Genomic DNA, 27354 nt, shown 5'->3' on the forward strand with positions numbered 1-27354 from the left:
AGCCACAGAAATATCTTTTGCCTGAAACACTTCATGTAATGAATATACTCGCAGTATCACTCAGCTCAAGATGATGGTGGTGAGGACATTGGCATGGGCGCACGACAACCAGACCTTAAGCAACTATACTAAAATCTCTTACGTGGAGAACGTGGTTAATACTACTAAATGTAGTTTGTGATAAGGGACTAAAAAAGGCTAGACAAAATTTTAAAAGGTTCAAAATACTCGGCACCTAAAATACAAGCCAGGCCTCCACTTCAATGTGCGTCTTCCTTCTCGTCAAAGGAAGACTGTACTCATTTACAAAGTGGTGTGTAGCGATCAGTAGGCCACAAACAACCCACACTGGCGGATCCTACCGGCAGAGCATGCATCCACGCTTTACGTGCACACTTATTTCTTCTAAGAGCTAAGCATACAGAAATTCGTCACGAATAATCCATCACAACTTGAGAAGGGCAGTAATGTACATACCTACAACAATGGACGGAAAAATGACCTTTTATTACTCGTCGGTGCAGCCATCAGTGGCTCAGAAGAGTTCAATATGTAGCAAGAAAATTTTTTGATATTTTGCCTAATAACGTAAAATACCTGACAGGTGGCGAAGCAAGTTTTATACCTAATATAAAATCATTTCTCCTCGACATCTCTTCCTTTTCCTTTTAAAAACTATTAGCCAATTCCACATAATTTCGATAAAAGAATCGTTCATATGACATATGGAACATGTCAGTAAATCGTTTTCAAGGCGAAGTCGCGGGGAATGGATACCGTCGGAGTGACAGGGTACTGAGGCGCGCCACACACGGATTCAGTATCCGCACTCCACATATCCCAATGTCAGCCACAATATACCTCTAGCTGAACAGAAAGATGGTAGACTGCAAGGAAGTCGCACACAGTGTCACAGATTTGCTTGCAGATCTTTTCGGCTGCTAACACTGCTTGTTCGTTTCCCCTGATTCTCTGGTACCCATCAAAACGATTTGTTTCCCCTGCTCAACTCATCCTCTCCTTATTATATGCTCTAAGCGCATTGCTTGCAGAAATGGCCCTTGCAGATTAGTTTTGAGGCCAATGTGGTTAATACAGTACACTACAATACTTTCCTTAATCTTCTTACCTTACACCGTATGTGGGTACTTCACTGCAATGCTAAGCCATGTTGCCTAACGGCGGACGGCCAAAATGGGATATACGGCTAGGTATTAAATTAGCGACACCAATTAAAATTAATAAAGGATTTTTATTGCTGTATGACAACAGCTGAAACCTTACAAATATCATAAACGATCATTCCTGAGTTGGAGAAAACGGCGAAGAAATATGGCTAAACGCGAGAGACGGCAACAAGGGATGAAAACTATTGCAAGGGGAGGGGGAGGGGGAGTAGGCCACCAGTCAAACAGTTTCTCACAACACGCAAGTGCGACTACTTCACCATTTCAAGGCGGAAATCATGAAGTGACTGTTCTAATCCTGAGGATGGTAGCTTTAACTCCGAAATACGTATCGCACTTAAAAATCTACAAACCAAAACACAGCGGCCGACAAATTTTTATTTTTTAAATTAGCTCATATATATCACTCACTGTCTCTGCGTACCACGTCAAATCATTATAGATTAGTTGAAATTCAGCACTTAGTAATTGATTAAATTTATGTCGTGACTGAAATTGTGTAACAGCAGAGCAATTTCGCTTGTTGACGTACGTTCCTAGCATTATTTGTAAGCCCACAATAAGAGTGGGTGAAAGTAACTTTTATAAACCGCTTTCCGTTAAATTATCATACTATGCCGCTCTCCTCCTTTCCTTTGAGTACTCAGGTTATACACGAAGATTTTTATGCTTGAAAAGTGTCGCAACTACAGATGAGGGTCCAGCCTCAATATTGCTTTACAAATCGACATTTCACCAAAGTGTTACGAGGAGTTACATGCATTGAAAAGTAAAATGCTATAACATCCCTAAGCCCATTATTATTAAACGTGGCTTAAAATAAAAATTACCAATTAGAGTTGTAGAAATGCCCTAGATTTGACCGTAAATAGGTTGTGCGATTCTATTACTAATGCAATCATCGCAATCTTTCCGAAGATTGTTTTCATAAATATACGACAAAACTCTGTCCGTAATCCAATGCAGCCAAAGAACGTACAATACCGCTATGCGCTTACACTACGCTGATGTGCTTCGTGTGTTATTGAATGCATAGCTCAGGCGCAACTTATGCATAGAAAATTTCACTACCTAAGTCACTTTCTCTCTTCTAAAAAACGGATGTAAATTCAAATTAACGGTAATTACTAAAATTAATTAAAAAACGAGTGACGATTTTCGAGGACACAATTTCACTCATATGTTTATTGACGGATGGATGTTAACGTCGGTTACTTCGTCCAAAAAGAAATTAATGAAATTATGAAACCCGCTAACAGCGAAAATAATGCTTCAGTGGATCTGCGACTAAATTTTCGAAGAGAAACCAACGTATACAATACTGAGTCGTTATTATGGCAACAATATTGAAGTAGAAAGCCATTACACACAAAAAATAAACGCAAAAACGAACGTATACAATACTGTGTCATTATAAAAGCAACAATATTTGAAACAGAAAGCCTTTACTCACAAAACAAGCGACCATCAGACTATCCAAAAATAAATTTTTATTGCGGACATATATATACGAGGGTCACTCCAGAAGAAATGCACACTATTTTTTTAAAATCCATCTTTTATTCAACATGTTTTAAAGTTTTACAGTGTGTAGACACATCCTTTAGGAACAATATTTTCATTTCTCCACATAATTTCCATCCCTCTCAACTGCGTTACGCCATCTTGGAACCAGCGCCTGTATACCCGCACGGTAAAATTTTGGACCAACCTGTTGGAGCCACTGCTTGGCAGCGTGCACAAGGGAGTCGTCATCTTCAAAACCTTGTTCCACGAAGAGAGTCTTTCAGTTTCCCAAAGAGATGATAGTCACATGGAGCCAAGTCAGGACTGTAAGGCGGGGGTTTCAGTGTTGTCCGTCCGAGTTTTGCGATCGCTTCCACTGATTTTTGACTGACATGTGGTCGTGCACTGTCGTGCAACAGCAAAACATCTTGCTTTTGCCGATGTGGTCGAACACGACTTAGTCGAGCTTGAAGTTTCTTCAGTGTCGTCACATATGCATAAGAATTTATGGTGGTTCCACTTGGCACGATGTCCGCAAGCAAGAGTCCTTCGGAATCGAAAAATATCGTAGTCATAACTTTTCCAGCAGAATGTGTGGTTTTGATTTGATTTTTTTTTTCCCCTTGGGTGAATTTGCATGATGCCACTCCACTGATTTCCTCTTCGTCTCTGGTGAAAAATGATGGAGCCATGTTTCATCACCTGTCACAATTGTTCCAAGAAATTCATCTCCACCATTCTCGTACTGTTCCAAAACTTCGCTGCATACCGTTTTTCTTGTTTCTTTGTGAGCCACTCTCAACATCCTGGGAATTCACCTGGCACAAACCTTTTTTAACTCCAACAGTTTTAGTGATCTGCAAACACTTCCTTCCCCTATCCCAACGTAGCGTGCAATTCCAATTCGTTCAATGTGATGCGTCTATCAGCAGTCACCAATTCGTTAACTCTCTGCACTTTGTCTGGAGTGTGTACAGTACGAAGCCTGCCGCTGCGAGGACAATCCTCAAAATTGCCGCGCTCGCTTTCGTCACGTAACCTGCTTGCCCACCGAGTAACTGTACTGCGATCGACAGCAGCATCTTGGTACACCTTTTTCAACCTCTTGGGGATGTTTCCCACTGTCTAGTTTTCATAGCACAGGAATTCTATGACAGCACGTTGCTTCTGACGAACGTCAAGTGTAGTAGCCATCTTGAAGACGTGCTGTGACGGCGCCACTCACGGGAACAGGTCGAACTAAGTTTCAAAACAAGCGGGAAGGATGTACCTACACACTGTAAAGCTTCCACACATGCAGAATGACAACTGTATTTTTGCAAAAATAGTGTGGATTTCTTTTGGAGTGACCCTCCTACAAGATGCTTCAAAGTGTTTGCTACAATTGCCTATTGGTGATAGACCACGTCATGAGGAACAACTTCTGTTATAGACAAAATGTTTGCCGACGCTTCCCGGCGACTCTATACGTTGTTTAAAACTATCCACGAAGCGTATTCGCAATAACGAATAGGGGCAACCATCAGCTATGTAATGGAATGACGACAATGAAAATTTGTGCCGGAAAGGGATTCGAACTCGGATTTCCCGCTTATCGCGAGCGGTCGCCTTACCATTTGGCTATCCGTGCACGACTCACTGCCAGACCAAAACTTACACATGTCGTCAATCGTGTGTCTAGAGCCTGTACTCGTACAGCCGTTACGCAAGGTTGTAAGATGCCTACTACCTTATCCGTACCTATCACGGTCAAGTTTCTCTGTCAAACCAGCTGTGTTGGTATAACCACAGCGACCGGACCAATGTTAACGCTGCACAGCTTAGAGCAGGCACCTTACTTTCAAGGAATGTGCACCTCAAGTCTAAAAACGGGACCGTGTGCCTACCGGTACATGCCCTATCAAAATCACTCAGCTTGCCATTAAAAATCTTCACATTGCGTTCCAATAGACATGAAGAGGATTCGAAAGAAGACACTGACTCCATAGAACTAATAGATTTATTGTCTCGAGCACAAGGCACGGAACACCTTTCTAACGTTTCTCCGCACACCTACTGTCCTTATTTCGGCTTGTTATTATTTTTCTGAGGTAACCATTGCTTCTACCGATCTTTGCTAAGGACTCGCTTCTAATATTGGTGAGTTCTCAATCCTGTGCACGAACACTGCATTATTTAACGGATTTATCGAACTTCTCACGATAGTCCAAGTAGCGGCTGGCGCCAAACTGAGCTTCTCGATCACTGGGGCCTTCCCCTGGCAGAAGTGCTGCTGTGCTAGGCCGCTGTGTGTCGGGTAAAGACATCGATACTCGAGGATTAACTATATCTGTAACCTTACGAGGTACAGGCACTGCATCGACTATAGCCGTTACGAAATACATGAAATGAACTCTGTAATGGAATACAGGAAATGAAAATTTGTGCCTAACCGGGTCTCAAACCCGGGTTTCTCGATTACAGCGAGTAGTCGCTTCATATGTCGTCAACCACGTGCCTACGACCTGTACTCGTACATCCATTATGTATATTCCTGCACAGAGGAGACATTTTACTTGCAAGTCGCTTTCGCTATGTCGGCGGATAAATACGATATTGAAGTGCCTGTGTTATTACGATGCTGTGTTTCTTCGGATATGCATCCATGTGTCATTACCAATTACGACGCAACGTATTCATGTCCGAAGGAACATTGCAGCGTAAATCGGAATAATACGGGCATTGGAATATCGTATAGTTTTAAGACTGGTTATGCCCCTGTGAGACAGTAGGGCGCAGGTACGGTAGTTTTCGGCGTTCGTATGCAATGTGTGTTGCCTATCATCCAGTCACTGAACTGCATAAAAAGGAGGTAGGCTGAGCAAAATTGAAGTTATTGGTTTGCTTGTATAATATCTTTCTCCGCTTAGAGACACTCATTCTTACTTTTTTTTGTTGAAAATCACTATCAGTTTACTTGGGTTATTTGACCCTGATAGCTCGGTGAAATCTCATCCTCCCAAGGTCGGCAAATACTAAAGAACGCCTAGCGAACATTTTCTCTCGAATAAAAATTGTTCCTCATGGCGTGATCCATCACATGTACACGTTTGTCACAAACATAATGAAACACCCTGCACATGAAGTCAGGTTTCACCAAGCTTGGTACTGTCGCCTTTACAGCGTACGAATTGCAGATAAAAAAAGAAAAACCATTAAACCTGCCCCGTCACGTACAAAACCTTCACCGTGCAAAAATAATATCTCTGAAAGATTCTATTACACGCTTAAACGAAACTGAAATCAACGGAATCGATGTCTCACTCAGTGGTACTACGTAAAGTCCTTACGACTTCAATCACAACTATAACAGAGCGACCAGCAATTAAAGATACCAACATGGTGGCCACTACAGAATTATAAAAACCAGTACCTTTGTACGCAGCCAGAAGCCTGTTCCTGAGTAGCGGTAAAGGACTACTCGGAGAGCTGGAGAATAAAGGGCACAGAATTCTGGTATCCAATTACGAACGGTGTTCCAACAAAAAAGTTTACAGTCAAGTAGTAATACTCACAGAAACAATCCGTAAGAGATGGTCATATGAAATGAACTGATGGAAACTGGCTGACTAAAAACATATATTAGAAGTTTTCAACAAAAAATAGAAATGCTACGGTTCACAAGCACCAAGACGTCAAACAACAGAAACCAATTCCGACGATGTTTTCGACAGAGGTCTCTTTCGGAATAAAGAAGTGACGAACGAGATGAATCCAAAGGAACAACCATAAGAAAGTCTATGTACCCTGTGGACTAACAATCGCAAACAAATCCTCTCAAAAAGACGAAAGAATTTAGGCGCGAAAGAAATAGAAGCAAATGCTGAATCAACACTATTAACATGGACCGAGTTGTCCCAACGAACAAACAATAATAGTAATAATGAACAAAAACATTCCATGAAGACTTTTTTTGTTGACTTGATCAGCTACGGCGTGCCAAATATTTGCCACCGGAACTTGTTTTCATGGGCACCCATATTTACTACACCGACAAACTCGTTAAGATCATCTGACTGGTGTTTTTCACTGGCTCTTTCAACAGCCTCGAAAACGCCTGACCAACTTTCACTAACGCACATGTGTCAATGGTACGATCGTCTCACTGTTTCGTATAATACAAAGCAACCGCACTCTTGGGGAAAGCCTATCTTTTCAAGCTGGATTTTTAAAGGATTATATATAATCGCACGTAATCGCCATCTTTCTTATCGTGCTTTATCATCTGCTTTTTTCCACCAGTCGAAAAAATATCTTCCCAGTTACGATCGAAATATCGTATGACATGCTTTCAATTTCCCGCAATAAATCCTACATTTTCAGTATTAACTTATGGCCTTTCAGAAATGCCATTACGTGCAGGGGGCTGTGTACTGTACGTTGTACGAACAAGCAATTGAACCACTTAACTGCAAAGAACAAATCTGTCAATTGTTTAATCGTAGAATCTTCGTGTATCTTAACAGGCACATACCTCTCTGGGTTGCGTGGGGAACAGTAGCATACAATAAAAAATGAAGACAAATTTTAACTGAATATTTTGTCGCAAGCTAAAAGTAGTAGTCCATTGTTTTGCTCAGAAATTCTTTTGCTCGCTAAGTAGAGAATTCTGTCATTTCTAAACGTGGGCTTTGTATGCTTTTCACTTGTGACCCGTCTCTAATCAACTAGTCGTCGTCGTGACATAAAACGCTTACCGAACTTCCAGCGATAAAATAATGTTGGAACAATTACACGAAGGTACAGAAATTAAAACAAAACGAGATTATTTAGAGTGTTAGGTGTCCCAGAAGGTTCATTATCATCTGAATCCACCATAGCTAAAACTAGTGGTTTTTTATCTTTTGGTGAATGCTTCGTCGACCAGAAAGCAACACTACGCCAGACTCTCCTACTTGTACCTACCAGTTGCTTTTCAACTGCAATACCATGTCCCGTATAAAAGACGGTCCCCCCCCCCCCCCTCCAAAAAAAAAAAACGAACTTCAAAGTGACTGTCGATTTTGTGGCAACTGCCTAGGAGGGGAGAACCACAAAGCTCCCATAAATAATCGACGATATGTAAGATGCATTTTAACACAGCCACCGTTAAATCAATTCGTCGACCACCACTGAAACTAAATGCACAAAAATCAAACATCCACTGAGTTCTGCGTGGTCTTCGTTAGCTCGAGGAGGATGAAGCTGTTTATGTATGGTGTAATGGATGTACACGAAATAGTACGTTTTCTATATACATATATTCAGAAACAGTCACAGCCACACCTTTCAGATGTGTAACTCCTGTGCAGCTCAAAAACATTGCCTACGCAAAGGTGAATGTCCGATCTCTACTGCATCGTGACACGCTACCTTTTACCTCCACTCAAGATACCAATACAGTTTAATTTAACGTGACGTAGTTGTATATTACATGCTTCACCAGATCGAGGAATTACAGGAAACAATTTTATGTATGTTGGAGCACGTCGCAACGGAGCACTGATCCGTGAACACTTCTGAGAAAACATCTCTCAGAGAAATGAATATGGCTTCAAGGACCAATCGCCTACCGGCCGGTGTGGCCGTGCGGTTCTAAGCGCTTCAGTATGGAACCGCGTGACCGCTACGGTCGCAGGTTCGAATCCTGCCTCGGGCATGGATGTGTGTGATGTCCTTAGGTTAGGTTTAAGTAGTTCTAAGTTCTGGGGGACTGATGACCTCAGTAGTTAAGTCCCATAGTGCTCAGAGCCATTTTTGAACCAATCGCCTGGTGACAATGTTCTCTCGATGTCAGCGTATTCGACTTATCTCTTTGAGGCCACATCAAGTTTTAACATGGACATGGACATTATCTATTCTTGTTAAGGATAACCTATGCAAACATTTTTATGAGGTTGTATACATTACGCATGTTACTATTTGAATTAATTATACCTTAATGCACTGCACTGTTAAAGGAATGCACCCATCTGTTCCTACTTCACGACGGTCTGCGTAGAAAATTTGCACTGACCAACTCATTCTAAGAGCACATAGAAGTTTAGCTATGATTTGTGATTAGGGAAGATATTTGGTATTGCTGTAAAGATGGAGATATACAAAATGGCTCACCGTTTTGGTCTTGCCATGGTATGACAACGGTGCGAACGGAATACCTACAGTTTAAAGCCGAAAACAAATAATTATCACAATGGGAGTGCACCGATTACAAAAAAGGTATAACAGATTCACTCTCAAGGTTATTCATGCCTCAATCGTAAGTACTGACACTACTTCTGACAAGGGAAGTATTCAATTGAGGCATTAAACAGTAACGCACTGAAAATCTCACTGTTCACGTTTTTAGAAAAGCACAAGTAATTTTGTATTAGGTTCTTAGACATTATGATAGCTTTGAATGCAACAAATTTAGTTTTTTGTCCACAGTTAGTTAATTTGCAGTTAAATACTTTAATTTAAAGATAACGATATTTAAAATTGCGTTTTGAAAGTAAGTACATTGAAATTTAGTGTGTAATGTTAGATGAGATGTACCAGTATATAGTTGTGTACTTCTGCTTTAACGTTAACTTTATACTTTATATTAACTATATAGTTAATTTCAGGCAGAAACCATTTGTGTTTGCATTTGGTCAAATTAGAAATTCTTATTAAGCTTAACCTAAAACACAACGCAACATAGGCAAGTGCTGTAAAACCAATAAAAATTATAACAGTAATTACCCGTAGGCCGTTACAAAGCATTGTTCTGGATCAAATACCTTCTGCGGAAAGGGTTTCATTTCGATAATGTGTAAGTCAAGTTATTTAAAGGTGATAATTTGAAAACAGTACAGGACGAATCGCATTTGTATTTTAAGAGTTATACGAAGAGAATACCGTGTATATTTCGGAATGTGAAGCAGCTTTAGGTCAATATCATATGATATATTCAAAAGTTGGCTGAGTTGGGACACGTTGTTAAGTGGATCACACCAAACTCTCACAATCCACATTAATTTGGGTTTCTTAAACGCCACTTAAACGATAACAGTTATTATTGAACATTAAGGCATTTTTCTTTCCCTGCTGAACGTTGACTGGAGAGTGGATTTTCATGCAGGAGATAAGAGTCACATTAAACACGATAATCTGTCATCGAATAAACAGCCGGCCATTACAAGCTGGTGAACCGCTAGCTTAACAGCTGTTATCAGCTGGTCGCCGGTAAACAAGTTGTCGCAAATAACAGTAGCGCTGGTGTAGAACCGTGTCGCAAGCGGTTGCCTGGCGTTACGCCAGGCCCACAAGCAAACGCACCCTATCGCCCTTCCCGGCAACTGAAGGACGTTCGCAAAGCAAATGTTCTGGAACATGCTTAATTCGTTATTTTGATGCGTGCTCAAGTTGCTAAAACAATTGGCAGATTGTAATGATCACGTGGCAAGGAGTTCCGTTACAAAATTTCCTGTAGTAGTTGCAATTTTGTCGTTCTCGCGAGTTGTTATGCCTCCGGAAAATGTTTTGGTACTGGGAAACGTTAGTCTTACGGCAGTCGGTTTATTTCGCCGGGAATTACAAGTGGAGACTGTGTGAGTACATCTACAAACAGACTGGATGTTATGTCGACTCCATCTGATGCCTCAAGAGAAAAGCTCACATATTTGGAGATCCAGAGCGACACTTCTAAGAGAACTGACTGACAATACTGTATGACTGAATGTGGTTCCATGACTGCTTTGTGTAGTCTTGTAAAGTATTTTGGCTTGTTTGCGTTCTGTAGACAAGACGGCGGTCCAACTGTAGAAGATCTTGAAGGCAGGGCCGGCCGCTGTGGCCGAGAGGTTCTAGGCGCTTCAGTCAGGAAACGCGCGACCACTACGGTCGCAGGTTCGAATCCTACCTCGGGCATGGATGTGTGTGATGTCGTTAGGTTAGTTAGGTTTAAGTAGTTCTAAGTTCTAGGGGGCTGATGACCACAGGTGTTAAGCCCCATAGTGTTCAGAGCAATTTTTTTTAAGACACGAATGTCAGGCCAGTAAGCTTCAAATGTTTTGTGATTTCTGTGGACTAACTAAACTTGAGTAACTTTTTTGATTGCGCAATAAAGAGTTTATAATTCAAAAATCTCACTAACGTATGGAATGAGGTGTATTGTGAAGGGTAGAAGAGAAACTCAAAAACATTTTGTGCAATCATGCATCTGCCACCACCTCTAAGATTTGAGAAAGACACACAGTTAGTTCTGCTGAAAAGTGAGCCCTGGAGCAACTAAAGAGCCCAGAATAACAAGGAGAAACACGAAAAGGAAAAGGGAAGACGAACATGTAAACCAAAAACACAAATATATATATGCAAATGGAATGTATTGGCAACAACAAAGATCAGTCAGATGAAATATAAATTTGAATTAGTTTCCTGACATGTTTGCTAGATGTCTGAATTTTTTTGGGATTTTTCAGGATATTATTTGGAGGAACGCTGACTACAGAGACTGACGTACTACCAACAGGAAGCAAAACCCATACTAATTGATTATAAAAAAGTAACTTAATTTTGGTTATCAAATGTAAACATTTCTAGAATAAAAAATTGTGACTGAAATGACATGACCGCAGTCTATTTTTTATGTAGATATGTTGTTAATGTCTATTTAAAGTTTCAAGGATGTAAATAAGACAGTTAGTCAATGCATAGAGGCCAAACAAAACATGTAATTTACTAATTTTCACAAAAATGTAATAAAGTCAATATGAGAACTAATATGATTAATTGCATATCAAAATATACTTCTATTGTCCTACAATTTTTATCATACTAAGAATTCGTGTTTTTTAATCACAGCCGAACTTTATGGAAATTTTTAATATTTTTTCAGGCGTTCACAGGCAAGTTACCTTCGCCGCTAGACTACGACGCCGGTTTAGAAATCATCGCTATTTCCAAGGCTCATAAGAAATCCTGAAATTCTTTTGTGCGGATTACTCGTATAAGAGGGTCCACAAGGGTGAATTGTTGTAAGGTGTGACACCTGGGACCCGAACCTAGATCTCAGTTAGGTGGTTCCCAAATGTCGACCTCATCCCTGGGGACCTTCCCTCGTTGAACCGGTTTTACTACACATCCTCCGCAGAGGCAGCAAAGCAGTATATGCACACAAAACAAACTGTAGCACATAAACCAAAAGTAAAATGAGCTGGTAATGTCCATTGTCCCCTTTTTCCGGACGTGGCTGCCACAGAAGATGCCGTCGCTAATGCTGGATCCCTTTTGACCTGCAATTGGAAACAAGTGACTTTGTACTTTAATGGGTTTGTATTAGGCAAGCCACGAGTCGAGTACCATGCTGTTGCTCGAAACAACCGCGAGAATCTCCAAGGGATAAAGCCGATTGATACATTTTGCGAAACAGCTGATTTAAACAGACTTGCCAAGCTTCGTCGACTAGGCCTTGACCTATCATAGAATGTAACGCACGTAACTCTCGTGATGTTTTAACGTGTCCTATGTCGCATAACTAGACACTTTAGGCGTCGAAACTAAAACGGTTTCCTATTTTTCCAATGTCAGATACAAATATAACGACGTACTGCACTAACGACGCTACATTATGTATCCCTTAATGTCTCCAGATCTGTTTAGTTGATTTTGCAGAAAGAGGACTTTACAAACACCCTCTTTTTCATAGATGGTACGCAAAGAAGCAGTCCTCCTGCAGGTTTAGGGAGCAACCTTAGGGACGGAGCGAGGTGGCGCTGTGCTTAGCAAAGTGCACTTGCTTTCGGGAGGAAGGCACTTCAACTTCCGTTCTAGCCATCCAGATTTTGGTTTTCGTGGTTTCCCTAATTAGCTTCAGGAAAATGCCGAAGCGATTCCTTCGAAAAGGAGATGCCAATTTTCTTCTCCAACTCGAGTAAGCGCTTCGTCGATCTCATTGTCAACGGGACGTTAAACGTTTATCTGCCCACCTCCCCTCGGAAACCTTAGACAAATGATTCCGATGAAAACTGCCACGGTTTATTTAATGTATACTGACAGGTATCCTACGATCTTTTTGTCTGGAAAACTTCACAAAATGAAAATATATTTTCGATCGTGATCTTCTGTAACATAGGGAGTCACTATGCTGAGTTACATCTATTCTAAAAACGAAGTAATTCGTGCAATTACACAAGATCCATCCGAATTTTTGTTCTAATAATAAATCCTTATCCTCGATTCTTGACAGAATCGAACTCCCATGTATGAAACTTCATATCTCCCAAACTACGTGTCGTACAATAATATAATTTTGCAGGTACATTTACGGGTATATGTAGACAATGCCTGTAAACTGTGAATAGAGTTAACTGCAAAGTGTACTGCATGCAGAAGGTATGTGTAGTAAGTGATAAGAATTTTTCTTTATTCCTTTTGTGGGGCGTGCCAGCGAGAAAAAGTTTCGTTAAGATTCGAAATTATGCGTGAAGTTTATTGGAAGTTGCAAAGTCCTCTCTTTCTGGATGAATGTAGTCTGAGTAAATTGCGCGCAGTGCGTAACGCTCATTGTATAAGTTACTGCGTTAAACCTATAACATACGATTATCGTCACACTAACCACCGCAGACACATGAAGGCGACACTTTGCAGCAGAAAATGCCACGGCAATCATTTCTTGATATGCGACCTATCGATCGTTGCTAGTAATACTGCACTGGCAATATGAGCGTACCTCTATGTGCAATGAAAGAGTGCAGTTTCTATTCAGCCATCCGCTTTTCGGCTTACTGTATTGAGAACAATCTTCAGTAGCAAAGTACATAGTCCATATTGCTGACAGCAACTTGGTGATAAAGCACGGATGCATTCTGTATGCTGTACTGACAAGTGTACACTGTATCGGAAGACAGATGACCAGTCTCAACTGCAACAGTCCAGGAACGACACGTTGTATCACTGAAAACATTTCACAATAAATTGAGGCGAAATGCAATAGGCAGAAGACTGAAAGCGCTTACTCAGTTGCACATAGATATACCTATTATTTACCAATTCAGCGCTATTGGCGAATCCTGATATTACAACTGAACATTACAAGTCTCGTGTTATTTTTCACGAATTCAACCTAGGTCACAGGCGCATATGACAAACATTATCATACAACACGAGTCGCTTGTCGACAAAAAGAGGGTTTTGCCTTGTCTGTGCATCAGAGCAGCTCGCCCGCCCGCCCACGCACGCACCTGCTGTCCGCGTACTGCTTGTAATCCGGTGTAGCTGGCCAGCCGGCTCGCACTAACTGGGCCCCTGGACACCGGCCCACCACTCTTTAGCTCGCCCAGGATGTTGCGTCACGCAGGCTATCGCCTCCGTCCCCACCACTCTACAAGGTGACTCGACACATCCCTTTTTGTTCCCTGAATGGTTCAACATATCGAAACGAGGTTTTCGGTAAACGACAGAAGGCTGAGTGGCACGTAATATCGTTAGACGGTTAATACTATTACTCTTGTATTAACCACGATAATGACGCAATTATGATATTTTAAGTTAAGGAAGAATAAATAAGAAAACTTTATATCCTGTCAAAGGTGGCAAAAAAATTGGAAGATCAATTGAACGCAATGCTGAAAGTCTCGAAAAATTTATACTTCAGTATAAAGACAAGTTGTTATGTAACGCCGGTACCAAAAAATCTCTAAAAGTTGTTGAGCCAATTTACTTCACATTTTTGCACCACACTAATGAACATGTGGACAGACATTGGCTATTTTATACTTTTTAACGAAAAAATTTGTAAATATATATTTAATACAGAAATGGGAAACGTTGTTACCAAAAATATTTAGAAATTCTTGACCTATTTACTTTAGATTTTTACACAATCCATTAATGAATATTCAGACGGATATAAGCTATATATTTTTAATATAACACTTGAATATGTATGTAATACATAAGGGAAAGGTCCAGAGCGGGAGAAGGAGAAGATGGACAAAGAGAGGGGTGGACAGAGGGAAGGGGAAAAGGATATAGGACTTATACCCAATTTCCAAACATATTAAGCAATTGCGAAGCGTTGCTCGGTTTGCTATGAAGTTATAAAATGGAAATCAACAAAAGCAAAGCAAGGGCAATGGAGTGTAGTCAAAAGAACAACGGTGACACCACGACAATTAGATTTAGAATGAGATACTAAAAGTAGCAAGGGAGGAATTTTGCAAAAAATGGTTCAAATGGCACTATGGGACTTAACATCTGTGGTCATCAGTCCCCTAGAACTTAGAACTACTTAAACCTAACTAACCTAAGGACATAACACACATCCATGCCCGAAGCAGGATTCGAACCTGCGACCGTAGCAGTGGCGCGGTTCCGGACTGAAGCGCCTAGAACCGCTCGGCCACCAAGGCCGGCAGGAATTTTGCAATTTGGGCAGCAAAATCCAGTGAATAACCTTAATATTCGGACACTACGTGATTTTTACTTTGCTGCATTATAACTGTATTCTGAATAAAACAAAAATATAATATATCCACGTATTACATGAAGGTAGATGTCTAGTAAACAATAGTATGAATGATGTTTACACAACGTATAGAAATAAAGCACTCATCGACGGTCACGTTACTTCAATATGCGGACAGATGGCAGTGCCACACTTGTATTCACCGTTCACTCCGGGGTAGTCTGAAGGCAAGCCGCCGGCAGGAGTGGCCGTGCGGTTCTAGGCGCTACAGTCTGGAACGGAGCGACCGCTACGGTCGCAGGTTCGAATCCTGCCTCGGGCATGGATGTGTGTGATGTCCATTGGTTAGTTAGGTGTAAGTAGTTCTAAATTCTGGGGGACTGATGACCTCAGCAGTTAAGTTGCATAGTGCTCAGAGCCATTTGAACCAGAAGGCAAGTGTGTGTTTGTTTACAAGCGCGGTCCACTGCCCAGACGGTACGATGCCACGGAAAGCTAATACTAGTTTTGAGATACGACAGCTTGCGATTTTTCACAACGCGAAATTTAAATCAGACAGACAAATTGCTGCCACGCTCAACACAAGAAAGAGTACTGCGGCAGATATCCTCAGACGATTCCAAAATGAGGACCATAACGACTCCACGCCGCAAAAGGGCCAGCCACCGAAGCTGGATACATGTGACAAGAGGCAGCTAATACGGAAAATAAAGAAGGATCCTACTCTCAGTGTACCCAGATTAGCAAGTGAGCTGACGATTCGCAGAGCATTGAATGAAAGCGGTTACGATGGAAGAGTGGCCAGGATGAAACCGTATGTGAATGAACAGAATCGAAAGAAGAGATTGTACTTTGCCAGGGAGTTTATTACGAAGGATGAAATATGGTGGAACGAAGTCATTTTTGCCGAAGAAAGTAAATTTAAGGTTTTTGGGTCCGATGGACGAAGACTGGTGTGGCGGAAGAAGAACGAAGAATTTACAGTCACAAATATTAAACCGACGGTAAGGCATATGTGTGTGTGTGTGTGTGTGTGTGTGTGTGTGTGTGTGTGTGTGTGAAGGGGACCAAACTGCTGAGGTCATCGGTCCCTAGCCTTGCACACTATTTAAACTAACTTAGTCTAACTTCTTACGCTACGAACAACCGAACAACACACACACCCATGCCCGAGGGAGGACTCGAACCTCCGGCGGGGGGGGGGGGGGGGGCGTGCAATCCGTGACACGGCGCCTCAAACCGCGCGGCCAAGGCATGGAGGTGGCAGCGTTCTTGTCTGGGGCTGCCTCAAATAGTGCGGCACAAAACGACACGCCAGCAGAAGTCCGAAGAACGGGCCAGAGCGTGTTCCCGTGCGACACCAGACGCAGCGCTTGCACCATACATGAAACGCCCCGTATTTTTCACTGTGTACACAACACTTTCGTCCTTCAAGAGCGACTGCTTGAGCTACCAGTGTTTAGTACGACTACTTGAGCTACCAATGTTTAGTACACAGCGCATTCCGAACAAGTTGTTCCAGAATCACGTCCTCCGGAAATTTGTCGCCTTCCTCGGCCGGAAGGACGCGAACATGCCATGTCTTGTCAATAACTTGACGAGACCTCGATCGGGCTAGAGTTATATTATCTTTAGACAGCTTAATATTAAGCTACGGAAGTAACCATTACGTATAATTAGTATGCATTTCAATGTTTTTTTTTATTTTTGCATTCAGAACTGGAACGGATGTTTAAACGAGTAAAGTTTCCTTCCTGTAGAATTGGCGTAAGTCAGCAGACAAACCATCCGATGAAGAACTACAAGGCATGGAAAGAATTACGCATCACCACAGTATTACATGAGTCACTATTAAGGCCTCTTAATCGTACATTCGTTAGAGTTGCTAAAAGAAGTGTGTTAGTGTGTGTGTGTGTGAGAGAGAGAGAGAGAGAGAGAGAGAGAGAGAGTAGCTGCTTGAGTAAGTAAACGCTAAACAAACGATATGCGGATCCTACCAAATATAGAATCAGCGAAATCATTATCGCAAATTGGTGCTTTAGTAAAAGTGTCTCCCCTACCAAATTCGGACATAATGCTCGACGTTTCTCTTCAACCATCTGGCAAAATCTAATATCTCTGAATCAAGGGCAGTTCTTAAACAACAACAGAAATAACTTCAATGCATCGCACGTTTGCGACAAGGGAAAAGGGGCTGCATTCTGCGCGTGGGGATTCAGGAGTCATGAAAAGATGTGAAGGCAGTGCCGTTGCAGTTGAGCATTAGGGTAGTAATTAGCTTTTGTTCCTGACGCCGAGCTTCCGACTAGTCTTTCTCGGAAATGGCCACGCCGGCAGATGAGATTTAGATTGGTACAAAATGGAAGGGGGAGGAAGAAGCATAGAACACGGGGCCTCCACAGCCCTCACCTTCCTCCGCCCCCTTCAGTTGTTTCCAATATGTCGCCCTTGGTGTAGGTTTTTTTTCCACTTGCGCTGGAAATAGCTCTTCATCCACGAAACATTGCTTCCTCTGTGGATTAGGTAAAATTTGTGTTTCTTAACTTGTGCTGGTGCTGTATCTATCGTAATCCAATGCTACCAGAATTCTGATACCATCAGACAATCACTCCAACAATCTTCTAAAAATGTTTTTTCACGCTGGTAAGATCCAGTTGTCGACAGCGTTTATCATTGGCGATGCCAACACATCTGTCCTTTGAGAGTATGTTTTCATTATCATGATGTGTCACGACGCATTTCCTCATACTTTAGGACCAACCGTAGATTTTTTTTACCCAGAATATAAAGGCTGCAGTGAGTCTTCAAATCGAATTCTCGGCGTCGATTGGAGGGAGCTATTTATGGTCATACAGCTCTAGCAGCATGTGAACAGAAACAATTGCTTGCGTATTTGAACACCATTAAGAGGGCTGACCGCATTGGTTTTAATCAGAAAGTATACAACACAAGCCACCTTAGCTACAAAAGCTCATGTATCACTTTCCTAAATTCCTATGTACGTGCTACGTAACAGAATGACACTAATTTCCACGGTCTCTGCGATGGGAAATAAAGGTGGAGGTAGTCCTGAACAGTCCTGTTTCCTGGATACTTAAGCTGAACGAGTTATAAAACAAATCGATAGCTAAATTTAAACTTACTATCACAACACATCTGATGGAATGCTCACAAGAAAATAATTATTTTTCTATTGATTACAGTATATTTATTCGGTACAATAGACTTAAACATCCAGAGGAAATGGAACATTCGAGAAAATAATGGATTTACTAGGTTTATGTTAATCAGTACTAAACTTCAGAGAGCTACAGTTCTTCACTGAAAACATAGCACCACACACACGTGTTTAGAAACGCGTTCGGACAATACCTGTTTATCGCCGTCTCTTAAAACGGCGAAGTCTAGACCTCAGTGTTACACACTTCCATTGCCCTGTCTACTTTGTACATACACTAGCCGCCACATGGCCTACAAAGGTAGCCGATGCTTGATGAATATTTATTGCACTGTGTAGATTAGGTGTCGACCGTGGCCTGGAATCAGGCGAAAGTGGAACATACAAAGCTGTACAGTGTACACGTTGAAGAACGTGCGAAATATTTATTTCAATGAAGAGATAAGGAGCTGTCATGTTTTGTAATACGGGCGAATGTGGGACAGACAAAGTTGTACATCCTGAACAACGCGAGGAATCGCCGGTACTCAACGGCGATTCGCTGTTCTTCACTCAGATGAGAAGCACAAACACGTGCATTCTGAAATCACTTGTGACCCGTTTGGTCCCTTACGTTAAAAGCACTGCAAATTTGTGTGTGTAATGGAAAGATATTATTTTGGTTTAAGCATTCCCGAGTACGGTAGCATCTTTGTAAAGGATAACTACCATCAGTTTATCCATGGCCCAAAATAGGAAATAAAAGGATTTACGATTTACTTTAATTACATTTCTGCAGCTGCCATACCCAATATGTATTGACAGCAAATGCACACTTACGTGCAATGCTTACATTTAACAAATCTGTTACCGTATTAATAGCTTCCCGAAGTGCACCTAACAAAGGCCGCTACGTCAAACGTACATTCACTATTCTCCACTATAAGATGTATAGCAATCACCTAGCATCCTGATGTTCTTTTTGACACAACCAATAATTTTAAGAAGCATATTTCGAATTGGACAAGATGCCAGACGTGATTCATCAGCGTGTATTACATTCACATACAAGGTATTCCAGACCCTTAGTTCAGAGTTATACAGGTGCAGAAGAAACTAACGGCAGCAGATGAATACTTCCAAGCAGTAAGGTGTCTTGTCTTGAACAGTTGCGAAGCACGTGGTCGTATTGTCCATGAGGCTTCATTTAAACGTGATGGTGATTTCAAATCCCATGATTTCTGGACCGATGAAAATCCATATACGACGCTCGTCTCGGAAAAGAAGCAATGATTCTCTATCAACACGTGGGCTGGAATTCTATAACATCAACGAGGTTCAATGGAGCTCTATTTTGGGCCACTCAGTTTGCACGAAACTCTTTACATCGTGTCAATCCTGGATGTGTTGCCATAGTTACTGGAGACTTGACCTCCTGCTGTTCGCTAAAGGATGTTTGTCCAGCAAGCCTTTCGAATGTAGCCCACGAAATGAAATGTTAACTTCCATCCTCAGACTAATACTTTGCATTTGCATATAGCTCTAGCGGTCCTTTTGGACCACGACATTTGTCTTAATAAAGTAAAAAATTGCTGAAAATGAACATCTTCACACGGAGTTCGTTACATAAGATTATGGTGAATTTCTGGTAAGATTCTAATAAGCTCTTGGTAAGGCTCTCGTTAGCTCCTGGTATCGTCTTACTGTTCAAACTTTTTTTCCCTACGGAGTTACCTGAGACCATTGGTGTACGAAATCCCAGTAACTGAGCTATCCTTGCCGACTGCCTCATTGTACAACAGACACAAGGGATATTCGAGAGTGTGCTACAGAACTTTATGACTTCGTTTAGTTCAGCTGTCGTCACTTTGAACTGTTGCTATGACTTTCAATTTTCGCTACAAGGTAAATTTGCGTACGACATTAAAAAGATACTACATAATCATTTCCGGCCATTGGTACCTCATGTCAAAAGTATTCAGTTTCGGATCCTCTGTGTGAGCCTGACACATTCCGTAGAGAGGAGGAGTGTTAGCAAATGTTTCGTATCGTGAGAACAAGAACGTTGTCTGAGCGACAGTGTGTGCTGTGAAGGCACACAGCTGTTTGGCTGGGATGTTAGCTTCTCTGGCAGAAGCCCAGCAAAGTCGAGACGGTGCTGTGACCTCCAGCGGCTGTGTCAATGTCAAACGCTCACGCCTCTCTGATAACTATGTGAAGGGACTAGGCTGTTGCTAACTGTATGGAGAGCGCAGACTTCCATTTTTATCAACGCAGAACCACCATTGTTTTGACACACAGTCACTTTTTATCTTATTTCGTAATTACGTCACTTTTATATCACTTGTGATTGGAACACCCGTCTTGGACAGAGTTCTAGTTTGGTGTCTTGTATCTGTCACTCCTAATTGATGGAGAACCCCCTGAGCGTGGACACCATTCAGAAAAATACTGCAACAGCAACTCTCCCGCCATCCCAAATAATTCCTATTTTTGCAGCATCGCCCCAGGAATCAAAAGCGACATATTACTGAATTTATCCGTAGTTATATTGTGTTTGACGAACCGTGGCGAATATACCCAACGATACAATGACATTATCACTAACCTGCCTGGCTGATTAAAACTGTGTGCCGCACCGGGACTCAAACTTGAAACATTATCTTTCGCGGGCAACGCTCTTACTGAATGAGCTATCTACGCGCGTGTCACGAGCCGTCCTCAAACCTTCAAGTCCGCCAGCATTTTTCTCCCACTCTCCAAACCTCACAGCAGCTCTCTGGAATGACTTACGGGACCATCACTACTGGAAGGATAGATACCGAAAAAAAGGCACTGTCGCAACCTAGGACTTGTTTCCAGAACACATTTTACATCTCGCTGCGGAGTGTGCGCTGTTTTGAACCTTCGTGGCAGTTTGAAGTTGTGTACCAGACCGCGACATAAATCTGGAATCTTGAGCTTCGTGGGCAGTGCTCCTTTTGGAGAGAGATGGAGGGAGGAATAGTAATAGCCTTGTTGAAAATGCTATTTCTGCATTCGTCCGAAGACATTTATTATTTTCGGTGGCTTCCCTAATCAAGAAGTTCGGGAACGGATTTCAATCCACGCGATACGTTGAAATTAGCTGCTTAAGAAGCTCAGTAATTAATTTCTTACAATTCATATTCTGATCAATTCCATTTGTTGTACAGTACTTAATCTACTGCATTTTTCCGAAATTAATGGCGAGTCCATCTGGAGGATAACTTAGTAATTCTTAGTAAAAAGACATTAACAACTTCCAAGCAGATTAATTATTACACCTGTCATCTGCGAAACATGCCAACTCTTCCTGACGCATGTTAAAAAGCAGAGTAATAATTAAAAAATACGGGTGGTACCAAAACGGAATTCTGCGGGACTCCATTCGCGATTTCATCCCAGTCGTTAGCTTTTTGATAACATTCTCCCAAAGAGCCATACAAGCAATCATTTTTCCTTTGCTCCACGTGTCAATTTCGCGGAAATAACAGAGACAGCGAAAAGTTCTACGGACACTAAAATGAAATACAAGAGAAGCTTCTGCGGTATCGAAAACCCCTTACCAATGTAACACCACACCTTGTAGAAAAAAATTGTAAAAATCTCTAGGTGGAGAAAGATCTCCTTCCAGAAAAACAAAAAATCTGCAAATGTATTACTTGAAAGTTCTTTAAAAGAAAGAGTGCGATTAGTTCAAGAACAGATTCTTACAAATGTGGCAGCAGTATAAAAGAACCGCCCTCTTATTTCGTCTTCATCTTCCCGCTTTCAACTCGTGGCTTCATTTGCAGTAGCGATATTCAACTGTTGCCGACCTTTTCAAGTGGTAGTAGCTGTTGCATACTTTATCCTTCTCCAGTGTGTTTCTGCCTGGACCTTCCTGTGCCATTCTTTCCCTCCATTCAATCTTTGAATATTATTTGCACCATTATTTCAACCCTTAAAATGTCAAGTTTGTCGCCTCACTCTTACTGGTTCCATACCAATAAGAACAACATTGTCTCTTCAACTTCTACAGTTCACCATAAGAAAAGATATATAAAATAAACTCGCAATTACTGTCGGCGCCGGCAATGTTTCTTACTTAAGAGAAAACTGACGGCTATTGTTTCGCAACGACAAATACACTCTCAGGTCTATTAATATAAGCGTACGGCAATGCTCCAAGCGCTGCACACAGAAACCATGCCAGGTACTGTATATGTATTTTTCCCATCACAATACGTGTATGCTTTTTAGAACTTTACGGACCAATTTACATATTCTTATTCTATTCCAACAGTGTTCTAATGACATTCATCAATGGGATCACGTATATTGTGGAAGGAAGTAATTTGCAAAAAAATTTAACTGAGATTGATACAATTAAACGCAAACAAAAAATTTAAAAATACATTTCGTCGAAAAGTAGCAGCTTTAATATAATACGAACTGTAAGACGCATCTCTTTGCAATTTAGTTCGCTGGGTATAAAATTTTTAAATAAAACGTTCGAAATTCCATTCCATGGTAAGTCAGTTTCTTTTTTCTGGCAATCACGTTACTGTTAGCCAAGTAGTACTTTGTGTACTGAATAAACAATCAATATACTAAATACACAATCAATAGAATTCCCCGTTATCGAGATACTGGACATTGCTGCACAAACCAGTATGTGCCACTAGTGTTTTTTTCATCGACCCAAAAAACAACTACATGCAGAATTGGATTGCATTGTTTTAATGACTTCTTTATTCACCCCGAAAAGAGTACGTAGTGATCTGTGTGTTAGAAACTTTGAGGAAAGTCATCTCATTGATACAGACAGACCGTCAACGCATTATATAAAAACGTTTTGGTCCTAAAATGGGAAGATTATGTTAGCACGCAGTCAGATCTGCGAATTACAATTCAGATAAAATATATCCATAAGTATATCGCAAACCAACGGTGGTACAGAGATACGCGGAAGATCTAGCTCTTGAAGAACACGTGATGTTTCTTTAGCTGCAAGCGAAGTGAAGATAGCGATGGTAACTATACCGCCGACGGCGAGTTAATTACAGGCGGAGTACAACCCTGGATGGGGTAAGAAACGGGCCGTGTTGTTTTCAAAGGAACCATACCGGCATTTGTCAGCCAGTTCTTGAACTAGTACTTGCACCATTTGCGTGACATATTTTTTCTGCTTTGGTATAAGTGTGATTACCATGACTGACAGTCGTCGGTAAAAAAAAAAGCACCTCGGCTGAAGTACCGAAACTAGACTGGATTGTCAGATTAACAGATATTTATCAGCTCTCTCTTTACTGAGTAAATGGGATTAAACAAACAGTTGTATGTCTTTGTGGGTGTCCAAATATCGACAATTTTCTTGAAATGGGGACTGTAGTAATTTCTAGAAAACTAAAAAAATAAACATTCAGAGCTTTTCTTTCCAAGTTATCCAGTACGAAAGTCATAGATTTTACTATATATTACAATCACATTTGCGATGTAATACTGGTGATTACAGGTTTCCGCTGTTGGGAAGCAATGTTCAGATCTTTTCGGCTAGGTTGAAAAGTAACATGTTACTTCGTCTTCGTTTTACAATAAAACTCAAGTGATTTATAAAACTGCCTTTACAGAGTGCGCAGTTTTTTCTCTGGATCTCTTTGGTCTCGTCTGCTAACCAGGGTCGTCAGAGATGAACATTGTTCATCGCGTGTCGGCGATCCTAACACTATCTGTACGAGACAGAGCAAGGTGGCACCAAGGTTAAGTACTGCACTCCAATTCGGTAGGAACGCAGTTCGAAATCGTCTGTGGTTCCCCAAAATTGTTTTGCCGCGATGGTTCCTTTGAAAAGATTGATTCAAATGGCTCTAAGCACTATGGGACTTAACATCTGTGTTCATCAGTCCCCTAGAACCTAGAACTACTTAAACATAACTAACCTAAGGACATCACAAACATCCATGCCCGAGGCAGGATTCGAACCTGCGACCGTAGCGGTCACGCGATTCCAGACCGAAGCGCCTAGAACCGCGCGGCCACACTGCCCGGCCCTTTGAAAAGACACGGTCGATTTCTTTCCTTATTCTGCCCAACTCGGAGCTTTGCTACGTCCATAATGATCAAGACATCGACGTGATGTCCTTCCTTCCGCATGTACTAAGCAAGATAATACTACTTACATGTCAAACAGGACACAAAGTGTGGAAAATCCACGGTAAACTTTCGATATCGCCGAAATGGATAATTAATTCCGGGAAAAGACATACGGATGTTTAGCGACGAAGAAATATCTCGTATTTCACGGTCGCGCTGCTCTCCCAAGTCTACCTTAATCGGCGGCTGGGGGCGCAGCATAATCCGCTAAACACCAAAATAGCTGGGACCTCTAAATACATCGCGACCCGTGCCAGCAATAGAGGGGTCACGCGAGGATAAAGCTTTCTATCCGCCAAGGTCGAGAGAACATGCAAATGTATCGCTTTCATTTACAATCAAAGTAGCCCTTAACATGGCAGGTAGCTATACTTCACAAAAAACAGCAAAAAAACCGTAAATAAACACGCCCTGATAAACTCTAATCGTGGAAAAGTTATCTAGTAAGCGCTATCTTCACACGCTCTCCTGATAAATATTTCGTTTGCGTAAGAACAAACGTACCACCAAGTGAATGAAAGAACTACATGATCAAGTGATTCAAGAGATGAAATCTGAATACAAGGTACCAAAAATAAACCTTCCCAGAACTGAACTGCAAGGCGAGATAACGAAGTGTTATTTTATTCGGGGTTTCTGGCAGGACTACTAACAAATCTCCTTGCGCCACCTATGCACCTAAATAGCGATTGCTGTTTGCTGTATTCTGGATTAACAGCAGGGAGGTGCCGATTCTCAAACGACCGCGCAGTAATCATTTGCGTTTTCCGAGATTTCTTCGAGTCAGTTAGTTGACGCAAAAGTACACACTCAGACGTCGCATTTTGTACACTGTGGTCAGAAATAGTCTGAAAAGCTTATAACGGTGTTGAAGGATAGGTAGTGCTGCACAATAATTGGCAACAGAAAGATTCGATATGTTGCGCCTTTTCCGAGTTATTAAGCATTTAAGTTACCCAATCGGGCAGTTTTGCGCCCAAATTCAAGTGGCCCGACGGAGAAGATGTCGGCGACCGTGTACTTCGTTTGGTTTGCTAAACCCAACCGAGAGCGCGATACAAAAATTGGGCATGGGGCGGTAGTAAGGATCCAACCCGACACAGAGGCTGAGCAGTCTCGTGCGCTAACATTTACGGTGTGAGAACAGTTGACAACGGCCTGACACGCTGACTTCAATGCTAATTAACTCGGAAACGGTGCAATGTACCTAATTTTTTTCTTAATATTTCTCAGCGCAACCTAACACGTAACACATTGGTAAACTTTTCAGACTCTTTTTGACCACCCTGTATATGACTTTTATGGATTTATAGCTCGTGGAAATACGACCTTCCAATGCTTTCCTAGATAAATGCTCCATCAATGACACAGTTTTCACACCGTGGAACCAATTTTAGGTATTCCCAAGCAGTATAAATGTTACATCTGTGATGACAATCACTGCACGTTAAGCTGTTCGCGAAGTGTCTGAAAATTGGCGTAAAAGTGGCATCATTATCAAATGTCAATTCCGGAACAACAATTCTGTCACTTCATCCCGGTGGTCTGTCAATTCCTTCACTGTGATCCTACTATAATCCTGAAAATGCGTATTAATCTACGAATAATTATCTTATTCACTGCCATGTTACAGCAATGTTTATTTTACAAACCTTCCAGAACAGCACTTAGGGACTCAACATCTTACTGGAAGACAGTTGGAGAAAGTGTACTGACCTAAAATGGGACTGCGTCGAAAGTAGTTGCGTTGTTTACTCAAAAAACAGTTAATCAGGACACGATGTAGATGTTAACAGGCAGACGGATATGAAAGTAACGGTCATTCGAAGCAGGAAAGTCTAGCAAACGTGGGCTCCAAAATGCGTACACTAAGAACTATGAAAACTTATTAAGTAGAAGCCGGCCGTTGGTGGCCGAGAGGTTCTAGGCGCTTCAGTCCGGAACCGCGCGACCGCTACGGTCGCAGCTTCGAATCCTGCCTCGGGCATGGATGTGTGTGATGTCCTTAGGTTAGTTAGGTTTAAGTAGTTCTAAGTTCTAGGGGACTGATGACCTCAGATGTTGAGTCCCATAGTGCTCAGAGCCATTTGAACCACCCCTCCTCCCAGACCACTCTGTCAGATATGCCAACGATATTGAACTTGCCACAGGTTTCCGTTAAATTGTTTGTCTATGGTTTTATCTAGTTATTGCTGCCTCAGGTTACAATTGTTTAATACTCAGTTTATTGTGATAAATCAAAGTCATTATGACTCTTGTTTCATTTAATAGTCATAAGTTCCTCCATCACAATTTTTGGAAGGTACATTTGCATATGTTTCATTGACGCCTACCACAATTCATGTCATTAATATGGAGCGTCAGTCCCCTTCTGAGTAGAGAGAAGAATAAAATAGAGAACGACCATCGACAAAGCATAGACAGCTAGGACATGTACTCCAGCCTTCAATGTTTAGGATGTCCTCAAACGCATGCAACTGTTTAGAGTGGATGTGGCTCATTTCTGGGTTAAAAGTGGCTCAAATGGTTCAAATGGCTCTGAGCACTATGGGACTTAACATGTGAGGTCATCAGTCCCCTAGAACTTAGAACTACTTAAACCTAACCAACCTAAGGACATCACACACATCCATGCCCGAGGCAGGATTCGAACCTGCGACCGTAGCAGTCGCGCGGCTCCGGACTGTGCGCCTAGAAGCGCTAGACCACCGCGGCCGGCTAAAAATGGCTTTCACTGTTTGTTAGCGCAGTATTATTACATTAATTCCAAATGTACGGTTTATATTTTAGATTTTAATATTCAAGAATATGTAATCAGGAGGAAGTATTCAACAACAGGCAAAAAAAACTCTAAATTATAAACAAAAAGGCGAGTCCACCATATGTACTAAATATGAGTA

General features: G+C 41.6%; 1 protein-coding gene across 3 annotated transcripts in view; it reads right to left on the reverse strand.

Annotated features, from left to right (window-relative positions):
* LOC124545973 (fructose-bisphosphate aldolase) overlaps positions 1–27354 on the reverse strand; it is a 136450-nt gene that overhangs the window by 68235 nt on the left and 40861 nt on the right. The window contains exon 1 of one of the 3 annotated variants that reach the window (XM_047124937.1): positions 13916–14061. The exons of the other annotated variants lie outside the window; for them this stretch is intronic. The gene's annotated coding sequence lies outside the window, so the exon portion shown is untranslated. Of the gene's footprint in view, positions 1–13915; positions 14062–27354 lie in introns of those variants that run through there. 3 annotated transcript variants of the gene reach the window in all.

This window comes from Schistocerca americana, chromosome 8 (assembly GCF_021461395.2).
Source record: "Schistocerca americana isolate TAMUIC-IGC-003095 chromosome 8, iqSchAmer2.1, whole genome shotgun sequence".
Classification (NCBI taxonomy): Eukaryota; Metazoa; Arthropoda; class Insecta; order Orthoptera; family Acrididae; genus Schistocerca; species Schistocerca americana.